The sequence below is a fragment of the Protopterus annectens genome, chromosome 2.part2, assembly GCF_019279795.1.
Source record: "Protopterus annectens isolate FY-2018-M chromosome 2.part2, PAN1.0, whole genome shotgun sequence".
Lineage (NCBI taxonomy): Eukaryota > Metazoa > Chordata > Ceratodontiformes > Protopteridae > Protopterus > Protopterus annectens.
The window spans coordinates 128,242,716-128,266,511 of NC_056730.1; positions in this window are offsets into that span (position 1 = coordinate 128,242,716).

The following is a 23,796-nucleotide window of genomic DNA, read 5'->3' on the forward strand; positions in this document are numbered from 1 at the left end:
AGTTGTTGAAAGGAATTCTCATTTCCCATCTACTGTCTGCAACATTCTAAGAAAACCACTTAAGGGATGCTTTATAAATTAGAAAGACCTCTACTAAGATGTCATGTTTTTCTCATCTCAAGGTGCTTCTCATTTGTTTCAACTGTAACCTAAGAGTGCCATGTGTAAATTCAATGTGATTTTTTGTGTCTCCCTTTGTTGTCCATCTGAACCTGATTCATCTGAAGTCTTTCTGTACAACACTCTAGCTGTTCATGAATCTTCCGCTATCTTCCTTTGGCAACATTCTTGGTTACTTATAACAAAAAGTGCCAACATAAGAATAATGAACAGTAAATCTAATATATTATACAACTCTAACTGTACAACCAAGAAAAATTCAAAAATACAGAAGTAGGTAGCAGACAGAAAATAGTTCGGACAGGAAAGCACAGTAAAATATAGAGAAGCAGCCAGGTGACAAAAATAAACCCGGGTTGACTGTGACATCTGATCAGTCTGATTATGCCAGATAGAATGTTATAGCACTAGTAATCATTTCCTTCTTGCTGTTGTGTTTGCTGCTCCTATATCTGCTCTATTTGTATCTCTGTCCTGTGCCAGTTTAAACAGATCACCACTGTTGGTTTCCTGTTGCAAGCTGAACGCCAGACCGTCTTTGAAGAAAAAGCAATTATTAACACCTTGCGTTTTTCTACAGTTAAAAATTACTCAAGTCCAGTTAACTTTCCCATTTTTCCCTTCTAAAAGAGCAAGCGGTTCATCTTTTTTCACTACCCTATCCTATGGTATGTCTCTCTGCAGACATTAGTAAATGTCTAATTGATTGCAAACCTATTAAAATAAAAAAGTTTGATCTGTGAATGCAGCTCACAACTATGAAAGAAAAATGAAAATCTTCAAATTGCTTCACATTCGTCCACATTTAATTGCTGCTCTTACATCTATATTTTCATACATCTCTTACTAATTATTTTGAGAAAGTTTAATCTTACCTCTCATCATGCAAGAAAATGAAAACAAGAACAAAAGCCCTTGAAAACATGTAAATACAGCCAAATATCTGGACATATAGTCAGCATAAAATTGGAATAACAAATAGCACATGACTCTTCCATCTTCCATTAGGAATGTGGGATTCTACTCAGTAACACATTAAAAACAAAGTGACAGCAATGGTGGAAAATATAAGTACATTACCAAACAGACAACATAAACTATGTAGTCTTTACTGAACCCTACTGCAAGATTCTGCCACACAAAGTCAGTTATTTTTGCGTCTAAAAATGGATGTAAGATGCTTGTCCTCTTTCTTTAAATTATTGGCACCACTAGTAGGATGATCGTGTAGTGTGTACTTCTAAGAAGCACTAGACAGCTTAAACAATCATGTGTGATGGGGGGATTCAGAAAATTGTATGATGGGGAAATCAAGCCTGACGATAGTGACATAGCTTAAAAAACAGGTATATCTTGTGTAGGGGTAAATCAAGCCTGAAAATGGCAACATTACTCCAAAACAGACACAGTTGTGAGGTCTGATTTTAATGTTTTTGTGATACCGCTCATTTGACCATTTCTCTAGGCTACATACTGAAAATATTATTATGTCAGTTTTAACATTACTTCTGCTGTAGTCCTTCTATATTTTATTTGTATTCTGCAGTGTTTTCATGTAGCTTATTCTCTTTTCAGAACCAAATCTTTGAATTGCTTCACAGCTGTATGACAGGCCTCAACAACTGTTAGGCCCAATTTGGACCATTTTTGGTGAATCCCTTGAGCTGACCCCTCACCTATCACAACAACCCCATCCCCTGTTCCCTTCCATCTGCTGGCCTCCTGCATTTATGATTATGTCCAATTAGGTATTAAAATATGTGCTACTACTGTATATTAAAAAGAAAACAATAGCTTTATTAATTAGCTTATATTTTGTCAAAAAACATTTTAAAAGTGAGTTCAGAAGAGTACCTAGGGTAGGCAGAAGGAGGAAATTGCCCAGAGCACAAGATGTTAGGAAGACAGACTTGGGAGATGTCAATCAGTGGGAACTGTAGTTCAGGCATCTGATTCTGTACCAGCATTTGTGAATCTTGGCACAGAACTGAAATACAGCTCAGGACTGAAACACTTGCTTCATCACTTCATTTGTTGTAAAATATACATACAGCAAGTGTGTTTTTACAATGTTTAAACACAGAATACTTTTTTTACACTCCCACATACAGCTGAGAGGAGCACAGACTTACAGGACTTCACTCTTGTACGGGAGAAGTGAGGAGTGCCAGACTGGAGACAGGACTTTGTTTAGAGATTGTGCCACTGCTCTTCGTGTTCAGACTAAGGACCTTTTCTTTTTCATTTCTCTCTCTCTCTCTTCAACTTATAGTTGAGCGATGTCAAATCATGGAATGGCACTAGGTTCAATATAGACAAGCTACAGCTCTCACTGAGTTACTACTCATCTTCATAAGTTAATTATTCCACACACCATCTTTGGGAGATGCTGCAGACAGCACTAAGCGACCATGTCACTCTGAAGTAGGATATTTTGAACATAAAAATGACAAAAAAAATCTGACTCATCACAGTCTCCAACTCACTCCTCCCATGCCCAATGACCTTGGCTGCCAAGATGTGTAGGCCAAATGAGTCTTTGGGAGATACGCTTGATGACTGTGAAAGATTTGAGACAAATCAGCATGAATAATTCTAAACCCATTACACATTCTCATTTCCTGTTACTCCTTTATTCCTTTATCGGCTTCCAGTCACCTCCTGCACTAGTTCTGAACTGTTGGTATCCCTTGTCAAGGTAATTCTCATACTTTATTTCAGTCACCATTTCCACAAAACTACATGAAGCGGTTGAAGTGACTTAGAATGTTGAGCAACAACAGCAGCAATAACTAACAATAACAGTAATAACAATAATAATAATCATCTCAGGCATTTCCTTAGAAATGGCTTTGCTCACACCATGCACTTAGAACTACTTCTGAAAGTTTTTTTTTTTTTTTGTATTTAATTATTTGTCATACTGGGTACACAGACAAATGTTTGCAGATTATTTCTAGCCATAGCATAGGCCAGGAGGGCAACAATAAATATTGACATGCAATGATAATTTAGAGAAGACACTAAGTAACATGGTTTGGCAGGAAGGAGAAAAAACAGAATGCCTTAAGGAAACACACATGGACATAGGGAGAACATGCAAAATCCACACAATTTACTCAGCTTTCTAGATTTCCTTGTAAAACTCACCTCTAGTCCAGTCCAATTGTTTTTCTATCTTTGTTTCCTCTTGTCCTATCCCCATTTTGTAGATGACTCTGAAATTATGGTATCCTATCTACAACTGAAGCCAAGTGTTTTTGTATCATGCCACTGAACTGGTAACATTCTATCACACATTTTATTGATCAGAAGTTACCTCACCTCACTGTATGTGTTCATTTTTTTGTGCTTACTAATGTTTGTTTTCATACCGGTCACGTTATTCCTTGAAATGACATTAGCAAATAATCATACAGCCCGTATCAACCAGAGAAGCAAAAAAGTGCTACTGTCAATCTTTAAATTAAACCCTTTCTTATCTTCTGTGAAAGTAGCGGAATGATATACAAAATGAGACAGCTAAGCCAAGCAAGTTTTGTGCTGAAATCCGCATTGAGGATTCAGTAGGATTCACTCACTACTATGAAAGCATGTGCAAATAACAATGTGACTTGACAGCATCATCATCATCAATTCCCTTCTCCCATTTTCTCTAAGGGGTTGTTGTGTCATGTTATCTGTCACCATCTCTATTAATTCAATGCCACTCCACTACCTTCGTTGACAGTCATTCTCTCACATAATACATCCAGTTCTTTAATGGATGTTTCAGTTTGCTTTCTTCCTGTCTATCCCAAATCTTCTTCACCAGATTTCTCTCCTGCCTTTTTGCACATGTGCCCAAATCACCAAAATCTGTTCTTTTGGCCTTTTCTTCAATATGAGCTACTTTGGCTTCTGCTCTTATGTCCTCATTTCTTTGTCTGTCCCACAGTGTGCATCCTACCACCCACCTCAGGCACTTAATCTCCATCCACTCTAGCTTCCTGAATTGCTCTGCTTTTATTGCCCAGGTTTCTGTATCATACACTAGTAGTGGTCATACCATTGTTTTGTAACTCTTACTTTTCGACTTCTTTGGCATTCTTCTGTAATACACTATCTCAACACTCTGTGCCAGTTGGTTACACCCTCTCTGATTTTGGCTTTGACCTCCTCATTCAAACTTCTCTTCTCTTCAAACACGCTTCCCAGATACTTGAAGTTGTTAACCTGTTCCACTATTTTGCCTTCTATCTCTATTTTCAGGTTCTTCTGATTCCCCCCTATTTTCTGCCACTACAGTTGTCTTATCTGTACTCAGTTCTATCCCATATGCCTTCAGTTTTGCATTCCATTCCCCTAACCTTTGCGAAGTTCTTGCTCAGAGTCTGACTGTAATGCCACATTGTCTGCATACAGCAGCTTTGTTGATTTGTCTACTCCGACCTGTTTGCTAATGTAGTTCATCATCAGTACGAACAGCAGTGGGCTCAGAGCTGAAACCTGATGCACATCCACTCTAATTGGGAACCCCTTTGTGAGACTGAACACTATTCATACATAAGTCTTTGTGTCCTTGTATATAGTCTACACTATTTCTACAAATGTTTCTGGGACTTCAAACCACAGCAGGACTGCCCAAATCATCTTTCTTGGGACTTATACTTTCTCCAAGTCTAGGAATGCCCAGTTGGACTATTTCCTCATTGCTAGCTTTGCCTCAACTGCAAAGATTGGGTTGGTTGTGATGCATCCTGATCTGAATCTTAGCTCATCTCTCACCTTACTTTCTACTACTCTGCTTATTCATTTGTCAGTCACCCTCTCCAGAACATTTATACAGTGTGACATTAGTTTGACACCTTTGTACTGCCCACAGTTGTGGATTTCCCCTTTGTTCTTGAACACTGACACTAGTGTGCTTATTCTCCAGTCATCTGGGATACACTTTTCTCTCCATATTGCTTTGAGTGCCCTTAGGAGCCATTTCTCCCCATCTCACCAATGTCGTTTTCATATTTCCGGTGACCTCATCTGACCCTGCTGTTTTCCATGATTTCATTTTCCTTAATGACATTCTTACTACTTCTATGGCGAGGTCCTACTTTTCTTTCATTGTAGGCTATGTCTAGGGCAATACAGATTCTGTGGGGGTTTTCTTCATTCATAAACTTCTGGAAGTACTCTTTCCATCTGCTTTTGTTGTCCTGTGGACTGGTGAGCACTCTGTTGCAGGCATCCCTTATGAAGTATGTCTGATGACTATCTTCTCTATCTTTCTGTCTTTGCCTTGCAACCTGATACAGTTTCTTTGTGCCATCTACTAAGTCACTTTGCAGAAGTTGTTAGAATGCCTCTGATGGTTTGTTCTATGCTATTGCAACTGCTCTCCTAGCCTCTTTGTTAGCCATCCAGTATTTCTTCCTTGACTGGTCTGTCTTTTGTATCTCCCACTTTTTCCTGCACCCCTTCTTTCTTTTGAAGATTTCATGGACTTCTGCATTCCATCAGCAGCTTTCCTTATGTACCTTATTTCCATCCCTGGCTTGGCTAGATACCTGTTCTGTAGTCCTCACTCCCATTCTTTTTTTCCAAATTTGCCCATTCCCTCTTCCTCTTGTTTTTGATGTACTAGAGCACTGAGTAGTTCTTTGAACTGTTTTGCTTTCTCTTCAGTGAAATTCTAGGACTTCAGCCTAGTTTGTCTTGGTCTTAGAGTTTTCTCTGACCATGGCTTGTAGCTGATTTTGGCAAACAGTGGTTTATGCTGTGGGCAAACTTTGCAATCACTGATTCTACCCAGTGCCCATTCCTTACTAGGAGAAAGACTACCTGAGCTGCATTTTGGCCACTCTTGTATGTGATCTTATGACTGTCTTTCTAACTGAACCATGTGCTGGCCACCATCAAGCTATTTACCAAACAGAAGCCTAGAATGGCCTCCCCTTCTTTATTTCTGTTACCCCACTGATGTGGACCCATGTGGACCTCGTAGTCTGTTTATCCCAATATGTGCATTTGGGTCACTCATTATCAACATCAATTCCTGTCGCCCTGCTTTATCTATAAGGTAATGTAACTGCTGCCTGAATGCACTCTTACTCACTATCACAGCCCTGCTGTGCTGCATAGGCTGAGATTATGAATAATGTCCTAAACGTACAGTGGAGTCTGATTGCCATGAGCCTATCATGAATTTTGATAACAGCCCTCACTGTTTTCTAAAGCAACTCCCTCACAATTTCTAGCCTGTCCTTATCCTGAGTATTACATTTCGGAACCCCACTTTGCTGCATTGCCCTTCCATCTTGTCTCATGAATACATAGGATGTCCAGCCTCTTCCTTACCATCATGTCATTCACTTCCAAGCTCCATCCTGTCAGTTAACTGTAGAAATTCTTAGTTTATGTTTTGCAGATTGATTTGTTTTATGTCCAACTTTTCCTCAACCAAGCTGGGCAGCTGGACTGGTCAGTAGCTTACTGACCCTGGGCGTTATGGTGATAAGGGCACCCTAGTGTAGGTCAAGTGCCCCTATCATTAGATTGCTTCCCTGGTGAAGGTCAATTAACTATGCTCATTTGGCTTGCCCTGTCACAGAGCCCAGTCCGTGATATGTGTTCTCTTATCTTGGGGATAATGCATACCACAGCAGATGCCCAAAGCTGTCAGTCTATAAGTTCTTCTCCCTATAGTGCACCATATCTAGAGTGTGTGTTGCCCACAACTGTATAGAAATAGAAACACTCCGAATGCTTTAGAAAGAACCCCACAGAGACACATGGAGAACATGCAAGCTCCATATAGGCATTGGCTGGAGGTGAGGATTGAACCTTGTACCTTATGCATGGGAGATGAAGACCTTAACCATTATGCCAACTGGTTTCTCTAAACCTTACAAGTATTATGATATTGTGGTATTAATATTAGACTAGCCACTCATGCAGTGCATGACAGGAAATGTAGTCCACTTTATTAACAAGACTACTGGCTACTGCAAAAGTAAGACTACTAGTAAGAAAATGCCTTGCACTTTGCTGTAATGTCTCTCAGACAAATAGTGCAAGCTGCTTAAGCCACAGTAGCCCTGCACAGTCAAGTACAGGTGGTAGCCCTGTAGGACTGGGGAACCAGTAGGTCCATTTGGCCTACAGCCAACCTTACCTATGTACCACCCAGCATCTCCTGAGATGTTTTCAAAGAGCATCTAACTGTGAACTTCCATTACAGATGCTCAGGTGGACCATTTAGTGATGAGATAAACACTTTTTTGTATGGTCTTTATTATTTTTTTTCAGTCAGAAATGACTGTAAAGACAAGAAAGGGAAGGAAAACAATGAAAAGTAGAACAGTGGTCAAGCCAGTGGAACTTTATGCAGCTGTAATCCTGAAATTCAAGACTGAGCTATACTGCATTTCATTGATGGGTACTAAGGTGACTTAGAAATCTATGCACAGAACATGCAAGAAAGCAGTTCACTGCTTGGAGTCTCTTTTATTTTCCTTTGCCCAGTCTTTTCCAGTTTTAAAAGTAAAGCATTTCCCCCTGTACTTCCCAGAACTCCTTCTCTTCTTTGGGGCCACATCATGTTAGGAGAGTACCCCAGATACCAGACCTATGCATATAAGTTCATATATGTCTATAATCACCAGTGAGTTTGATCGAAACACAGAACATCAAACAAACTCATATGTGATTACCACTATTTGCAACTAAAATCAATGCTATAGGTCACCCTCTATGTGCATAGGGTATCTGCTTGAGGCCAATGATCCTCTTGGTGAGGTACTTCTGTGTTCCTTCCAGTTGCTGCAGGTATCTTGTAAGGTACATCCCAAATGGGGCATTGTACTCTATGATGGGTCTGATGAGTGATGCACAGAGGTGCCCAATGACCTCTTTCAATCTGGGTGCAAACCCTTTTGTGATTAGGTGGGCCACATAGAAGGATTTTCTATCCACTTTGGCAATAAGATTATCAAAGGAGAGGTTACTGCCTACTTGGGTCCCCAGATCTCTAATTATGTCTTCCATATTTAGAGGGCTACCACTTATGTGGTAGTTTGTGGGTACTTTGTTTTTCCAAAGGGGATGACTATGCACTTTTTGTCATTTGGCTTGAGGCCATGGTTTTGACACCAGGTATCTGTCTCAGTGAGACCCTTTTGAAGGATGCTTGTGTCAGCTGGAGAGTCAATTATAGCCCCTAGTTTGCAGTTGTCTGTGAACTTGGTCAGCCATAGTCCTCCTGTGCTTGCCTGTACCTCTGAAAAGTATATGCCGAACAGGAAGGGTCCTAGGACTGAGCCCTGGGGAATGCCACTTGTAACCGGTTTAGAGTCAGACCAAGCTCCCGCAACTCTTACCATGTGGGTTTTGTCCATGAGCCAGTTGGCAACCCATCTCATAACGTAGGGGTTTATGTTCAGGCTGGTGAGCTTGTCTTTAATACCTGAGTGGGGAATGGTGTTGAAGACCTTTGCAAGGTCTAGGTAGGCTGTGTGGACCACCATTCCCTCATCTATAGCCTTGGTAACTGTCTCAAAGAAATCCACCAGGTTTAGGAGGCATGATCTGCCCTTAACAAAGCCAACTGGGTAGGATCCAGTGTTTGGAGGTTTCCAATGTCTCTGCTAATGAGATCCATGATGATGCGCTCCACAGCTTTGCAGACCAAACTAGTCAGGCTTGTAGGGTGATAGTTCCCGGGGTCCATTGTGGCTCCACTTTTGTGGAGTGCAGTGGAATAACTGTTGCTGTGCACCACTCTGTGGGCACGTAGCCTGTGGAGAGGCTGAGTTTAAACAGTGTGTTTAGGTGAGGGGTTAGTTCATCTTTGAGCTTGTGTAGGACGCAGACTGGGACACCATCCGGTACCATTGATGCTGTGTTTTTAGCTTTGGAGAGAGCTGTTTTAACCTGAGTGTCTGTGATTTCAGGGGCACTACATTCTTCTGGTATAGTTATGGGCCCTTTTGGGGGTGAGAGAGGGATGAAGTTTGCACTGAACCTGTCTGCCAGGATGTTGGCTATATTCGGTCAGTTCAGTGTATTTTGTGTCATTCTGCACTAACTCCGAGCCGATCTGAGAATTGCCAGTTAGATTCTTGACATAGCTAAAATGCCTTGTGGTTATCTTTGGAGTCCATGGCAATTTTTCTTTCGAAACTAGCCTTGGATGATTTTATGAGGGAATGTAGTTTCTTGCTGATACTGATCAGGGATGTCTTCCCTTCTTGGGATTTTACTCTTTTCTGTACTAGTTTCCTCCTTCTATTGTATAGCTTGGTTATGGCAGGGGTCCACCAGACTGGTTTCCTTTTCTTGGAGGAGTGAGTCTTGGTTTTGTTTGGGATAGCACTGTCCATGCATTCGTGTAGGTGCCCGTAGAGTGCATTAGTAAAGGTTTTGCAGCTTGGACAGCGTTATCCTTTAGCATGGGGGCTTTGAAACTTCCCACCTCGGTCTTAAGTAATGTGAAGTTTGCTTTTGAAAAGTTTTTCACAGTGGTTTCTTTGACTGGGGGGTGGTGGCGGAATGTGGATATCCAGAGTGATTAGTTTATGGTCAGATCTAACCAGTGAGGGGTTGACCTCTGGTGTGGAATGATGTCAGTAGAGAGGTGGGAGCAGAATGAGTTGGAGAGTTATGTTATTGATGTTAGCAGTGAGGTAAGAGTAGGACAGATAGGAAAGATGCATTAATGATGTCAGTAGAGAAGTGGGAGCAGAATGAGTTGAAGAGTTATGTTATTGGTGTTAGTAATGAGGTAAGAGTAGGATGGATAAAGTGATGTGTTAATGATGTCAGTAGAGAGGTGGGAGCAGAATGAGTTGGAGAGTTATGTTATTGGTGTTAGTAGTGACGTAAGAGTAGGACAGATAGGGAAAATGCATTAATTATGTCAGCAGAGAGGTGGGAGCAGAATGAGGTGGAGAGTTATGTTATTGGTGTTAGTAGTGAGGTAAGAGTAAGACAGATAGAGATGACGTATTAATGATGCTAGTAGACAGAGAGACTTGTTGATATTTGTAGGAATTGCTAGGCATGAGTGAAAGGAAAGTTAAGATTGAGGTGAGTTCATTTGAACACGGTAAGAGATAGGGATTGTGAGGGAGTCCTTATTGTGAACTTTCATCAAGGGAGAGACAGGAGCATGACCAGAAGTGACCAAAATGCTGCTTGAGGAATGCCTTAAAGTTTGGTTGTTTTTATGTTAGTTTTACTTGGGTGGGGATGTTGTTCCAGTGTTTATAGACATAGTGTGAAGAAATACCTTTGCCTGCAGAGTTTTGTGCTCCTTCTATATGTAATAGAAGCTTTTCACTAGAGCAGAAGTCTCTTGAAGGAAAGTAGTACTGTAGGCTATGCAGTACTGAAGGACATTTGTCTGGGTATTGGGTAAGGTTAAATGCAGTGATCAGCTGTATGTAGGTAAGGTAGTTAGGGAGATCTAGCCACTCGAGTTGCTGTAGAGCTTGGAAGTAGTGAGCGCCATATTAATGTTTGCTAGCAAACCTAGCTGACTTGTACCATGATGCTAATTTTGTTAGTTGTGTGGAGTTTAGCTTAGTGAGGATGGGGGAAGCATAGATTATGGATGGAAGTAAATAGATTGATGCTTGGATTGTCCTTGCTGTATCTGTAATTTAGGCTTTAGCCCTGTAGAGAGAGACAGAAAGAGAATAATTTCTGATATGATTTTTTTAAGAGATTGTTGGATATGCCGGTTGAACTTGAGTTTATCATTTATAATTATTGTTAGGAGTTTGGTTTGGGATACTATTTCAATTTAGGTATTCTTGGCACATGTCATGTTATTGTTGGTAGATGTTATGTTAAAGGATTTCTTTTGATTAAGGTATGATTTTTTGGGATGAGGAACATTAGTTTTGTCTTACTGGGATTAAGTAGTATGTTATGATTTTTTTAGCCACAGTTTAACTACAAAGAATATGGTTTGGGTATTGTCTTGGAGTCTGGATCAGGAAGGAGTCATTGGTGCATCGTACTATATCGGCTGGGTCGGTGATGGTATGAAGCTTATTAATAAAGGTGTTGAAGAGAAAGGGTCCAAGTATTGATCCCTGTGGGACTCCAATTGTCACTGGTGGAAAGGAATAAAATGTTTGCTGCCAGAGATGGTCAGCAAAGATATTCTTGTAATTGGAGATTCAGTTATTAGAGGAATTTATACTTATATCTGCAGAGATGACAATGAACATTAAATAGTGTTATGCTTGCCAGCAGCAACAACAGAAGATGTGAAACAAGCCTTGGAATGCCTTAATGTAAGGAAGTATGGATCTATTTTTATTCATGTTGGTACAAATGATGTCACCAACAAAGATTCTCTGACAGTTAGTCGGGAACTGACAGCCCTCCTAGATAGTACAGCTTGTACTAGTGTTAGGACATATTTTTCACAAATCACCTATAGAAAGGACAGTCAGGTCACTGTGAATGAAAAGATTTTTGGGATAAACACCGACATGGAAAAAATGTCCTGTTTTAAAAAATGGAAATGTGTAGCATAAGCCTTCTTTTGGGCACACATATTCAGACAGGATGGTGTGCATTTGTCTAGATCAGGGAAGAGAATTTTTGCAGCAGATATTTTGCAATATTTGACAAACACTAGCCAGGATTTTTGCCAGGTCAAAAATGTAACAGTTCACAGATTGCAACATTTGATGCAGCTCTGATGATTGTTAATGCTAGGAGCATTAATAATAAAGTTTTTTTTTTTATTAGAAAATTTGCTAAGTTCCCACAGGATTGATATTGGTATTGTTTGTGAAACATGGTTAACAATGACTGGAAACCAATTCTGACAGGGTAATAATGTTTTACTGTAACAGACATTCTAACAAAAAATCAGGTGGAGGTGTTATGATAGGGATTACAGATAGCTACGAGACCTGTGATTATTACATGTTAAATGATAATACCAATACTATAGACTGTGTAACTGTGACAATAAAGACAATCCTGGAACATGTAACAATTGTTGGAGTGTATAGACCACCAAAATCAAGTGCAGATGACCTAGAGGAATTCATAAATTTCATAACTGAAACACAAGAGGAAAGATTACTATTAGCTGGGGACCTAAATTTACCAGAAACAGACTGGAATAATATTGATTCAGCAATGTTAGTAATTAGTAAATTATTCACAGAGTATATTCAGGAACAACAAATGCTTCAGATTGCAAAAAAATCCTACCAGGGGATGGAATATACTAGATATTGTTTGTATTCCTAAAGAAATTACTGTAACTTCAAGTCAAGTTTTACCACCATTGATGTGCAGTGATCATGGGGTTATTAAGGTTAATTTGTTGCTAGATAATTCTGCCAACCTGAAATCTAAGTCAATGCACAGAAGGTTAATTACAGATTATAGGGAAGCAAAACAGTTACTATATAAAACTTAATGGAGTGGGGTGTTCAGTGGAAAAACTGCAGATGGAATGTGAAAAGTTTTGAAAGAGAAATTGTTTGAGTGCAAAAAGTCAAAAAATGTTTTACATCAGGATCTAGGCAAGCAACATCAGGGAGATATATGTCCATAAGAACAAGATACCTGATTAAGGTGAGAGACAAAAAATATAAGAAATGGTAGAGAGGTCGAGCTACAACTTTGAAAACTGAAATAAACAAGCTGACAAACAGATTAAGCATACTGTTAGACAAGATCAAGAAAAATTTGAAGAAAATTTATATAAAGATATTGAGCATAATAGGAAACCTTTTTATAGATACCTAAGATGTGGAAAGAGTAAAGATACACAAATTGATAAACTGTGTGCAGATTCTAAAATGTATTCTCAGACAAAACAGTTTATAAACATATTTACAAAATCTTATGCAAAACAGTTTGGCTCCATAAAAGGGGTGATCAGTTGTCCTAGTGACTTCCAGGTAACCCCAGATACTGGAATCAAATTAGATTATATCGAAAAACAACTGTGTAAACTGGATCCAAACAAGGTGCAGGGAGGACATGGAATAAGTAACAATGACCTTAGAACAATTCAGCAAGAACTTACACTGCCATTATATCTATTATTCACTAGGTCATATAAATATGGGGAGACTCCTCAAGATTGGAGACATGCACTTATTAAACCTGTCTTTAAGGGAAAGGGGAGTAGGACAAACCCAGAATCATATAGACCCTTAAGTCTACTTTCATGTTGTGGAAAAATAAAGGAGAAGGTAATACTGGATAAGTTATTGTCAGAACTGGATAGGTCGGGACTTGAAACCATATATCATCATGCCTATGTTGAAAATAGATCTATTACCACCTATAACATGATGTTCTATAACAATATAACATCTATGAATGAAAAATTGTGCTTTGATGTGATTTATATAAATTTAACTTCAGCATTTGACAGGGTCATACACAAAACACTGATCAATAAATTAGTACAACTAGGTATTGATGTACTGTTGATAAGATGAATAGCTGCATGGCTTACAAATAGGACATGGCAAGTATCACACACCAACTGGACAAGTGAAATCTTTGGTTACAGTCAAGGTGTCCCAAAGGGCTCTGTCCTATGCCCTTACATGTTTAGATTGTATCTTTCAGACCTTACTTTTTCATCTGAGGTATTCTACATCTATATCCTGATGACCTGAAATTGGGTAAACTGATTACAAGGCATGTCTGCAAAATAATTTGACTAAATTGACCATTTGGGCACAGGAGAATAATATGTTGATAAATACATCAAAAACTAAGCATATGAGATTTGACAGACATAAACTGAAAGGAGAATATTTAATACAGCACACAGTGATTGAAACTGTAGACTCATTTATGGACCCGGGTATATGGGTAGATTCAGCTCTATGGGTTGTTCTAATCATATCAACCAATTGGCTGACAGTTATAAAACTATAGGTTTTATAAAAAGATTTATAACGTCTAGGAAATCAAACATAATGAAGTCACTGTTTACATTAGACCCAAACTTGAGTATAGAATAACAATATGGAAACCCTAAAGGAAAACAAGCATGAATAAACTGGAAAGAGTACAGCAGAAATATACCAAGGGCATCCATGGATGTGAAAATCTAAGTTATTATGAAAGACTAAAATATCTGAACTTGTACAGTGTCTCTTACAGATATTTAAGAGAAGACCTTATTCAGGTATATAGGGCATTTAGGGACAACTACCTCTGGGAATGTTTGGGGTTATCAAAAAGTACTAGAGAATCATCAACCTATGTAGAAGATTCTATAGGAATGAGAAATGTACTAACTGGTTCTCTGACAGAGTAGCTGATGCATATAACAGACTACCAAATTACATTAAAGCAAGTAAAAGTTTAGATATTTTTAAGAACAGCTTGGACATTTATTATGGGAACAATTGTTTTTGGTATATTGGCAAGCTAGAAGGGCATTAATGCCTGTGCTTGAAACATTTGTTTGTATGTATGTATGTATGTATGTATGTATGTATTTAACAGCTTGTTCTATATGGGAGAGGGAGCTAATGAACCAAGAGATGGAGGGATGGGAGAGAACAACAGATTCAAGTTCTATGAGAAGTTAATAACCAAAGGTATAGCATAATAATGAAGGAAATTTGTGCTTGTAAATAAGTGAATGAACACAAGGAAATGTGTATATTAGAATTTATTAGTAGTGAGCACTTTCGTCTCTGCCTGAGACTTCATCAGAATAAAATTGAGTATCCACAGTTATATATATATATATATATATATATATATATATATATATATATATATATATACACTAAAAAAACTTGACCTGTTATTCAACTTCCTATCAATTAGTTAATTGAATTAATTGTGTCTGTTGAACATGCATTGTAACTTTCAGAAGATTTAAATTTAAAGAGTTATTCAAGTGAACTACAATACCTATAGTACATAAACAAATAAATAAAAGTTCACTACTATGTATAAAAACATCATGATGCAATTAAAACTAACTATACTTTCTAAATAATAAAAATAGTTAAAACTTCCTAAAAAATAGTCAAACAGTAGATAACTCAATGTTTCACAACTTTTCAGCCCTTTATTTTAAAACAGGTTTGATTGAAATAGTTTTGTTCAACCTAGATGGTGCACTGGCATTGAGTTTAAGTTAACAAAGAAGCTCCTTAAATTTGAGTTGGTTCTCCCAGTCACCACCCATAGGGTTAATTCTAATCTTGTCAATAATGCCAAAAGTAAAACATTTGAAGTTGGGACATAGGGAAGAAGGTTTATACTCAGCACTAACCTTGCTTTTAGTTGTAATGCCGTAGTTGTGCTTATAAATTCTTTTCCTTAATGCCCTTTCTGTCTTTCCTATAAAATGGTGGGTATTACATTTGGCTAAGTAAATTATCCCCTATAGTTGAGCGGTTTCCTTTAATAAATCTAATACTGTTGTCATTTATGAATATTTCTTCAGCCTGAATAATATATTTGCACTGTTTACAGTTTCCACATTTCCCTTTTCTCCCATAGGTAATATTCCCTTTATTCATTTTCCCGTGTTAAGAAAAAAACTCTTCAGATTCTTTGAAACTTTGCTAACTATTTTGGGTTGACTCCCTACCACTGTGTTTATGTAAGGGGTTAGATATGAGAATGTTCCAGTTCTTCTCATTAATGTATCAAATGTCATAGAGTTCATGATCAATTTCCTATACCTTAACTGTTCCAAAGGTGCACGTGTTGCCATCATCCTGTTTACTTGGGCCTGTGCCCAAAATAGGTTTAAATTTCAGTTCCCTACTTTACAAAGCTTCACTTACCACCTTCTCAACCATGCATCTTGGGTAACCGCTGTCATAAAACAATTTTTTTAATTTGTTGATTTCCTCCAAAAATGTGTCCGAGTCTGAAACCATTCTAGTCAACCTGATAGCTTGCCCCATACCCAAGCTGGCCTTCTGGTGATATTGATGTGAACTTGAATAATGTAAATGTTACCACACATAGGTTTTCCTATAAATATTAGACCTGCATCCTTGATCTTCTTTGAAAATTACAATGTCTAAGTAATTCATTTGAGAATTACTAAATTAATAAATAAATCTTAGAATTCCTGTTGTAGTACTGAGATACTCAATAAAACTACACCTAGATTCTTCTGGACCTGACCATAAAATAAAATATCATCAAGGTAGTGTAGGTATATTTTACAAAATTTGAAGAATTCACACTGAAATATTGTATTTATTTATTTTACATTTGTTGACCGGGCTAGTCCAGCTGGACACATATCCATTTACAGCAGAGGCCCGGGGAGAAAAGCTCCTCGATAGTACAAAACAGTGTATGACATTAATCAAATAAAAAACAGTAAATAAATTCACAGTTTAAGGACCAGAAGTACTATATACAATTTAGCTATTTATGCAGAAAAGAACATATAGAAATAAAATAGTTGGGTAAGAAATAAGTAAATAAGTACAGTACAAGAACATGCTAGAAAGAGGTGTGTTAACATAAGATACTAGAGTGACAAAGAGAGATATTAAGATATAAGAGATAGTCCAAATTAGTTGAAAGACAGGTTCAGCTTCTGGATTCCAGTATGCAGGTAGATTATGCAGACATAAGATTTAGAAATTTTGTGAGAAGACAAGAGTTGTTAGTCTGGGTTAAGACAGGTGCATAGCCAATGTGTTTTAAGGTAGGATTTAAGCCTGATTTTGAATTGTGTAAGTGATGGTAGTGAGGTTAGGTCGCTGGGAAGAGAGTTCCAGGTTTTACCAACGGTGTTAGAAAATAGAGAGTCCCCTGCCTTGTTGTTGGCTATGTGTGTTAGTACTAGCATTTTAGTAGCTGAGCGCAGGGTATTAAGGTTACTGTAGGAGTGATAAGGTTGGTAAGAATTGGTGTGTTACTAGGCTGGTACAGGATTTTATAGGCAATTATTAATTGATTAAGTAGAAGTAGGTTGGGTAACTCTAGCCATCCAAGATTTTTATAATTAATACAGTGGTGGGTCCTAAATGTAGAGCCAGTTGCAAATCTTGCAATATTGTTGTATGAGACTACTAGTTTGTTCATATTGGTTTTTGAGAGGTTAGTATAAATAGGGGAGGCATAGAGGAGGGTAGAGATTAAGTGGGTCTGGGCAATAGTAGATCTAGCTAGTGGGGTAAGAAAGGATTTGATTCTATATAGTGAGCCTAGTTTTTTGTTAACTGTTTTATGGTATTGTTTATGTGGGCCTCAAAGTTAAGGTTATTGTCAATTAGTACTCCTAGGAGTTTTGTGTTAGAGTCAGGGGACATAATAGTTCCATTGTTAGAAGTGACAGTAAAGTTGAGAGGTGTGTGTCTATGGGTGGGAGTAAAAAGTAGAAGTTTTGTTTTTTTAGGATTTAGGATAAGACATTGATGTTGTAGCCAATCCTCAACTGTGTTAAACACTTTTGGGAAAGAGATTGAAGGTCTGCTGGATTTGGGGCTGTGCAGATTAATGTGGAGTCATCAGCATATTGTATTAAGGAGGCCTGAGGAATAACAGTGTACAGGTCATTGATAAAGACAGAGAATAGAAGTGGTCCAAGTATAGAACCTTGGGGACACCTAGTGAGATGGGGAGATGGGGAGATAGGTTGTTCCCCCACAAGACTGCTTGTTGCCTATTGCTTAAGTAGGATTCAAACCATTGTATAGAAAGAGTATCAAGTGACAGGTTTTTCAGTGTGTTAATGAGAAGTTTGTGGTTAACCATGTCGAAGGCTTTGGAGAGATCAATAAAGAGGGCTGAGGATAGAGTGTTATTATTGCGGTTTTTATTAATACAGTTGGAGAAGGATAAAAGGGCAGTAGTAGTACAGTGAAATGGCCTGAAACCGTGTTGGCAGCTAGCTAGCAAGTTGTTGTCTATAAGGTGTTTTAACAGTTGCATATGAATGCATTTCTCCAAGATTTTGGCCAAAGGAGAGAGTATGGCAATAGGTCTGTAATTGGATAGATCCCTAGAGTTACCACCCTTATGAAGGGGGATAATATGTGCAATCTTCCATGTGATAGGAATTGCACCTTCAGAGATTGTTCTGTTAATCAGAATGGAAACTGGGTAGGCTATAGCATCTGCTGCTATCTGTAGATATTCAGCAGGAAGGAGATCGGCAGCAATGGTGGTAGGTTTGAGTTTTTGCAGAAGGGTACGGATAAGGGATGTAGAGATGGGTTTGAGATGAAATGGGGGAGGTAAGGTAGTATTATGGGATGTTAGAGGTGAGCTATTGGGGGATAGTTGGTTGGAAAGAGACTGAATGGTTTCAGTGAAGAAGGTGTTAAAGGTTCTTGCTACTTCCTTTGGATTGTCCTGGTCTGCACCTACAGGTGGGGGGGGTGACAGTACGACCTGGGTGTAAGAGAGTATTTATACCTGCCCAAAATTTTGGGGGTTACTTTTCTGGGTATTATGGAGTTGTATGTAGTACTTTCTTTTATCTAACAATATTGATTTTTGTATCATTTCTTAACTGTCTAAACTTGATGTGATCTTCATGGTTTTTGGTAGTACGCCATAAGGTCCAGATTTTATTTCTAAGTAGCATTTTTTGTTTTGTATCTTTTGAGAGCCAGGGGGCTGGTTTGTTTCTAATTTTAATGGTCCTTTTTGGAGCGTGGAGGTCGAGAATGTGTAGAAATTTACTGTTAAAGTAGATTACTGCTTCCTCAAGGGGTAGAATTTTAAGGGGTGCCCAGTTGCAAGCTCTAAGTTCGTTTTGAAAATATCAGGGTTAAATTTTGTTTTATTCCTCACTGCTCTATAGGTAATTGGATTTTGGATATCAGTCTTGTCTCTGATTATGAAGGTTAGAGCATGGTCGCTTATATCCTCAGGGAGAGTTCCTACTTTATAGCTTAGGTGATGTCTTTTATTAGTATCCAGTCTAGGGTGCTTTCAGTGTTGTTCTGTTTATTGGTCCTTGTGGGGGAGGTTATAGTTTGAGTAAAGCCATGTAAATTAAGATGGGTAGAGGGTTGTTCTGAGGTACAGCTATTCCAGTTTATATTAAAGTCTCCGAGTACTATTGTCTCTTGGGGATAGTTGGTTGATAGCCAATTCAGGATATTTTCTAGGTTGTTTGAGTTATTCCCTGGGGGAAGATAGACGGCGATAATATAAATAGATTTATGGTTATTGAGTTGGAGTTTGGAGATAAGTATTTCCTCGTTACTAGTTGGAGGGGGCTTAGAGTCAATTGAGGTAACTTGTAGTCCAGACTTGTAAAGTATTGCTATTCCGCCTCCCTTTTTAGCTAATCGATCTTGTCTTATTGTGCTATATCCTGGAGGAGTAAATTCATTGTCTTGTATAGATGGTTTGAGCCAAGTTTCAGTAAGACACAGGATGTCGAATGAATGTACATCTATGAGAGCATGTATTTGGGCAACTTTGTTATTTATGCTTCTTATATTAAGATGGGCTATTAATAGTGAGTTGGGAGGTCTAATAAGGGATTGGGTGGTAGTAGGGGTTGCTACATGGGTAACTGTAGGAAGTGTAGGGCTTGGACCTGGATTAGGTTGGATATCGCCATCTATTATTGATTGGAGTTGGTAGTTAAGTGTGATTTGTAGGTGTTTACATGTAAAGAACAGAGATTTCTTGGCTTGAGGCCAATAGTATTTAATGTGATTTAGTCTGTGGTATTTTGCTGATAAGTAGGTTATTGTGCTAGGTGTGTTTGAATGAGAATGAGTGTAGGCTATGGGAGTTGAGGAGGTTTGCTTTGTGGGGTGGGAAAGGTTTATGTACTGGAGGTGTTCATAGAAAGTAAGTAGATAAAGTATAATAAGAAGAGGTGTGATGACGTATGGAAGTAGGAGATTCCGTTTAGGATAGGTAGATAGTAGTGGCATAGTGTCAGTGTAGAGAGTGGTGGAATGTTAGGATGAATAAGTTGGATAGTGTAGGTGAGTATTGGGTGTGGTGTTTCTGGAACTTAAGGTGTGGTCTCCTCTGATTGGTATTAATTGAAGGGGAGTGGTTTAGATGAATAAATGTAGAGGCAGTGGGGGCGGGTGGGAATAGGGGGCAGGGAGGGGAGCGGAGTGAGCCCGTAGGGCGAACGGAGCGGGATAGAGCCAGTGAAGGAGAAGGGCCCCAGGAACAATCAGTGAAATGCTGACTATTGAGGTAAGGTAAAGATGTATCCAGAGGAGAGTGTGAAGTTGTGAGAATAGAGGAGTGAGCAGTACTGGGAGAACAGAGAAAAGTTCAAGCCTGCAGTTAGATAATATATGGATCAGAGCAGTGGGATAGACATGTAGGGCAAGTCCTTAGAAAAGGAGAATAGAAACAACTATAGATAAATAAGCCTTCCTACATATAAAAGTTCCAGTGCATATAAAACACCATTAGCAAACATAGAGGCACATGCTGAACTCATTGCTATGCCAGAAACTTGTTTAAAAAGTTCACCCTAGAAATATATAAAACTGTTTTCTAGCACCACCAGCATACAGTCCTCATCTAGTGTGATGTTGTCAGTGTTTAAAAATTGCAACTTTTAAAGCCCTTCATGGAATAACTCCAAGCCTTCCTCAATAGGTATACTAGAAAGAAGATTAAAGATGTCAGCTGTCAGAAACCCAGTATTACTCTCCCACAAGGTAATTTTAAGGCTCCCAAAAAGTCCCAGACGTCTTTTAGAAGATGGCTGTCCATGGAAAATAATGGCTTTAACAGCCTATTGATAAGTACTATTGGACCTATGTGCTGATACAGTAGGTGTAAAGATGAATTAAATATACTTTAGTGAATCTTGGGTATTTAAGATTGTATGTATCAAGATCTTTTCTTCCATCAATCCTGAGGTCCTCTAACTGGTAATCTATTATTTTGTAGGCTATATTAACCTGGTTCCTCAACACCTGTTGATATGTGTTGCCATCCTGAAGTATTTCTGCCATGGCCTCTGAATAGTTGTGAGAATCATAAAGCACCATTCCACCACCTTTGTTGGGTTGCATAAGTCTTATGTTTCTATCATTCACCAAGTCATCATAATTTTTCTTTCTATGAGAAGTTGTTGGTGTGATACAGTATCAAATTCCTTTAATAGGTATAAGAAGAGAGTAGACACTAGTTTGCTGTCATTTCCGGGTGATGATACTGGTGAATTTCAGAAGTGCTGTTGTTGTGCTATGTTCAGATCTGAAACAATGCTGGGTGTTTGAGAGTTTATTATAAACAAGGTGGCGCATCAGTTGACAGAGGATGCATTTCTCTAGTATTTTTGACAAAGGTGATAGACCGGCATGTTGTTATTGAAATCTGTTGATGGACCTCCCTTTTTTAATGGTATTATGTAGGATTGTTCTGAAATAAGTGGAACATATTTTTCTGATAAGGACCTGTTAATTAGGATAGAAATTAGAAACTCTATGGCACCACCAGTGAGTTGCCGATAGTCTGGTGGGAGTACATCAGAGTCTAAAATGGTTGACTTTAGCTTGAATAGCAGCTTTTTTATTGTGGAAGTAGGTACAGAGCTAAATTTGAATAGCTGTATGTAAAATGTAATGACATGTAAATTTTTAAACCCAAAATCCCAATGCAGCGCTGTTTGCAATTAAGAAAGTGGTTCACGCTAAGAGTAAAAACAATCCAAACACAACGTGCGTGAACCGCCGATGGCAATAGAACGTAAAAAGCACTTGAATGAACCAAAACTCAAATCACGATGTTGCAGTGGTACAAACAAACAAACTTTTATTCCATGGAGTGAGCGCTTTCGCCAAAAGGCTTCTTCGGACTTAGTGGACACCATTATAGATACTAAGTTGTTCACTCGTAAATTACAACTGAGGTTAGATTTTGGACAATTTGATAAAAAATCAGAACAAAATTATCATCGTGCAAACAGCACCTATGTCCCACAACTTCATCCCACCATAGAAGTATTTGGGAACATTGTGGAGGATGACATTTATAGATGTTATCAAGAGAAGGTTCCTTCCAAACATGGACATAACCTTAACTATAAACAAAGGCAGGCGTTGAAGTCTTTAAAAGATGATACCTCTATCATAATTAGACCCGCTGATAAGGGTGGGCCTGTAGTCGTTATGGACTACTCCCATTATACCAGCAAAATGACTCAAATGCTAGATGATACACTAACTTATACCAAAATAACACAAGACTCTGTAGCTGAGATGGTATTCAGCGTTTACAGTAGTTTAGATGACCTGGTCATGTCATTTGACATAACACAACAACTCTACGACTATTTCAAAGTTAATGATCCCATCTTACCTGTGATACAGGGGCTTCCCAAAGTCCATAAAAATCCTACAGATCCACCTCTGAGACCTATTGTGGCAGGCCAGGGATGGGTCACTGAACCACTGTCCATTTATTTGGAGCATACACTGAGACCCATAGTCAATGAGAATAAGAACATTTTGAAAGACAGTAAGCAATTTCTTTTAGATCTCTATTCTCAAACATGTACTTTGGATAAAGAAAAACAATATTTTTTGGTGACACTTGATGTAGTGAGTCTCTTCACTGTCATTCCTAATGATATAGGTATGAGACTTACAACAGAATATTTGAAGGAACACACGGATTTCTCAAATAGGAAAATTGATTTAATTGCATTGTTACTTGAAACAGTGCTAACCAACAATGTTTTTACGTTTCAAGAGATCATCTATTTGCAGAAGGATGGCGTAGCTATGGGCACTTCTTGTGCTAATAGCTACGCCAACCTGGTGATGGCCAGATGGGAAGATGTACATCTATATAGTAGTCCAGTTTTCATTGAAAATGTTGGTATGTATTGTCGTTTTGTGGACGACCTGTTTTTCTTGTGGTTGGGGGATGAAATCACTCTTAAGAATTTTGTATCCTATTTAGATACCACGACTGACTTTCTGAAATTCACCATGAATTTTTCAGATAGGAGCATATCTTTTTTAGATGTAGAAGTATTTAGGATGCCCAATGGGATGCTTAACACTACTGTACACAGGAAGGGGTGCCAAAGGAATAATTTGCTACATAGACAGAGCATGCACCCCAAACATGTGTTTGATAATGTCCTTAAAGGGCAATTCATGAGAGTCTCCAGACTCAATCCAGACCAAGAATACTATGATATTGGTATACAGGATATGAGAAAGAGATTTCTTGAAAGGGGTTATAAAGAGAAAGAAGTTCTGGAGGCAATTCATACAGTAGAATCCCTTAGGACCAGTAGTGCTAGACCGTATTTTATGGAACAGATGGTCACCACTAATAATGCTGTTACAACTAGAACTGAAGTAAGGGCTAAGCTCACTTTCAGTAAGACGAGTTTTGAAGTGAAGAATGTCCTAAGTAGACACTGGGGAATCTTGCAATCAAATAAGGAAGTTAGTGAAGTTGTTGGTTCAGAACCATGTATAACCTATAAGAATCATCCCAACTTGAAAAGTATTTTATGCAGACCTAGGAATCCTTTACAGAGTAGAAGTACAGGAAACAGGAACACTGTACCTTGTGGTCACTGTAACCAATGTGGTTACATAAATAAAGAAACGACCTTTAAGCACCCCACTACAGGACATGTTTATAATTTTTTGACCAATACAAATTGTGATAGTAGAAATATTATATACATTGCAACTTGCACACTATGCAATGCTTATTATATAGGGAAAACCAATAGGT